The sequence below is a fragment of the Opisthorchis viverrini genome (assembly GCF_000715545.1).
Source record: "Opisthorchis viverrini unplaced genomic scaffold opera_v5_45, whole genome shotgun sequence".
NCBI lineage: Eukaryota > Metazoa > Platyhelminthes > Trematoda > Opisthorchiida > Opisthorchiidae > Opisthorchis > Opisthorchis viverrini.
In genome coordinates, this window is record NW_008751701.1 from 643,338 (window position 1) to 646,547 (window position 3,210).

Here is a 3,210-nt window from a genome sequence, read left to right on the forward strand (position 1 = left end):
TGAAGCATCAGTGCCAACACTGATGTTGCTGTCATTGATGATGATGATGATGATGATGATGATGATGGTGATTGACAGAAGTGAAACAGCTTTCAGATAAAGGAAAACGAACAACGTTGGACGTATGAAGGGGTGGCACTGTTCAAGAACTTGTCCCAAGTTAAAGATATGTTCGATGCATCCTTGTCCATGGCGAAACCCAGCTTGATTCTCAGGAATCTGTCGCTCCGGATAATCCATCAACTTGCTCAAATAAATGCCAGAGAGCGAATGATATTAGGTTGATACCACGAGGGTTTTCACATGACGTACTTGCGCTCTTTCTGAGTACTGAGTTGATGATCGAGGAGCTTCATTCTACCCTAACCTTCTGAAGTATGGTTGTCAGACTGTTCACCAAGACCTTGCTTCCTTCTTTGAAAAGCACGGAGTGCATACCATCCGGGTCAGGTGCCTTGTCGCCCTTCAGCTTTGAAATCTCACGCTGGATTTCGGTTGCTTATGGCGGGTTTGTGTCGATGTTACATTCAGGCCCGCTGGGTTCTTCCAGCAATTCTGTTGAATCAGACCAGATGAACCTTTCTTTGAGGTTCTGATCGGTTGGTCTGATCAGATTCTGGCTGCAATAAGGTTTGATGTTTTCGATGCTATCTAGTGTTCATTCAGTCTGGTCAGATGACCTGGAGAAACGGTTCGAAAAGCCGAAAGAACAACTTCTTTAACTCGCTTCGATTCAACCTCCAAGCAATATTCGTCATCCACATGACCGTGCGTTGCTTGCAGCTTTCCAACCACATCGGTTCGAAACTCTTGAGCTACTGAAACTCGCCATAGTTGATGAAAGGAGCTACTCTCCTTTGACACCCGTAAAACTGACGGAAAGCAGTGTGTTAACTGGGTCTGCACGATGACGTGATCAGAGTCAAGTTGCATACCCCAGAAGCAACGACAACCCATCTCCATCGGTAACTAATATCCACATGGTCCAGTTGAGTCCATGACTGTCTTGTGGTAGGTGGCCTTCAAGCAACTCGATGTGAGCGTTCATCTTGAAAGTTAATACTGGCTAGTAACAGACAATGATCTGCACACATCTGAAGAAGCTGCTCCCCATTATCCGTACGCTCATCATCGACTCCAAATCTGCCACCCAACTGTACTTCTTCCGGACTTAGTCGTCCAACGCGGGCATTCATACACCCGTCAGGATTACTATATCTGTCCTTCTTGCCGACTGAAGTAGTCGTGACAGATCTTGCTAAAACTCATTCTCGGTCTCAGAACTGCTGTCTGTTGGGGCGTATGCTGATACAACGAATGAACATCGTTTACCTCATCGACCGTTAACTGAGCCAGCCAACTGCACAGCGTAGAGACGACAGCGCATACCAAACCGCGAGGCAGAATTATTTAGATTATTTAGTATTGTTTGCAATGCCACGGGGTCAGATCCTAGAAGAGCTATGTCGTCTGCGTACTCGATGTCTGTGAGCGGAGGCCCAGGGAGCACTTCGACCCCACAGGCATTAGAGGCTGGAAGTGAGTCTTCCATGATCGGATACATAACATAAAGCAACCGAGAGGACAAGCAAGGTTTCGGCACGGGATGCCTGTTGCGTAATTTGACATAGAGCACGGACATTAAAGGCTGCCAAATGGCTCAGATCTTCTGAAGTTAATAATTGATTATTTTGGTTTATTTTTCTGGGCGAAGTTTGAGACGCGAAACAATGGCTAGGGGATTGGCAGATGGACTGATTACGCTGCATTGTACGATGGGTGGGGAAGGAATTTGGGAGAAGGTGGTTGAGCGAAGAGCTGCAAGAGCAAAGATACTTCACCGATTGCCAAAGAAGTGGGTTTTGGGTACCCTACCTTGAGCTCTGACTCAAGAGTCTAGACCGCGAGACAGCGGTCGTTAGGGTTTGCTTTGGGGACCTAGTGGCTCAATAGTCTGACCCACTTGGCTGTAGGGGGCCATTCTGGCCCTAGGGCGCAGGGAGTAGGGCATTACTGTCTCAGCCCTAGTGCAGCTGCGCACAGCAGGTACCTTTTGAGCAGCACCGGACTCTGGGTTTAAAAGTATTTCGACCATACTGAATAATGCACCGGCGGTCACGGCCACCCCTTTTGGACGATCGGAGTATGCGATTTTTTGGACCGGTCTTTTCTAACCCGTCCGTCACGAAGAGACTGGGCCTTAGCCTGGTGTGGTGGTTTGTTTGGCTCGGCGACCCATTGAGCTATACTGAGGGGTGTCTGCGCGACACACAAAGTCTGTCATACTAGGTTGGTCAATAGGTAGGGGTCATCACGGTCATCATCAGTGACATCAGTGTTCAACACCGATGTTTCGCTGCCGTATGGGTAGGGGTCTGACGAACACAGCCTCCTGGCTATCCAGGTTGGGGGTTGGAATATGTGTGATGACCTGTTCCGTAAAATGGTAATATACTTGCATTTCCGGCCCAACACCGCTGCCTTTCGGTTAGGCTTTTGAGCCCAAGGCTCTGGTTGAGGACTCTAATCGTCCTCCTGTCTAGATGTGGGCGACCTGGCAGTATTCCAGCTGTCGTACACCTATGACATTTACAGTTATCAATCCAACATTGATGATATTTCAACTCGTTCTTCCTCAGGGGAAGGCAGCACCTCTGCTTCCACAGATATGGACATGGTGGTCGCCCGGGGGAAACGCCTTACTGCCCTCACACTCCTATCGCAAAGGGCAGTACGACTTTACCTCCAGATCACCTCGCAGTACGATTACTAGCAGCACAGGGACTCGCTGTTCTTCGTCGGACTGCTCCCCACTGGCCTTCTTGACATGGTTGAACTTTATGAACTGAGCTCCAGCCGGCTTGTCCCACAGGATCATTGCAGCACAGAAGCCCGACCACCAAGAAAACGTGACAGCTTTAGGTCAGGTGAAATCACATCTTGGGATAGCTAATGTATTTAGATTATGCCGACAAAATCGCCTTGTTATTAAGCGATCAATTATCTCTTCAAGCGAGATCGCTCAGTTGTAAGCGCTAATTTACTGACCTATGCAGCTGGACTTCTCCTGTCTAAGCTTGGGTCACCTAGCAATATCCCAGCCCTTTTGCTTCCTTCGGGTGGCATGAAAGGATGCTACATCTGGACGACTAACAACTCTGAGCGGAGTATCGGAGCTGTCTTTGGCGTGCGTCTTTCACCTATAGACTG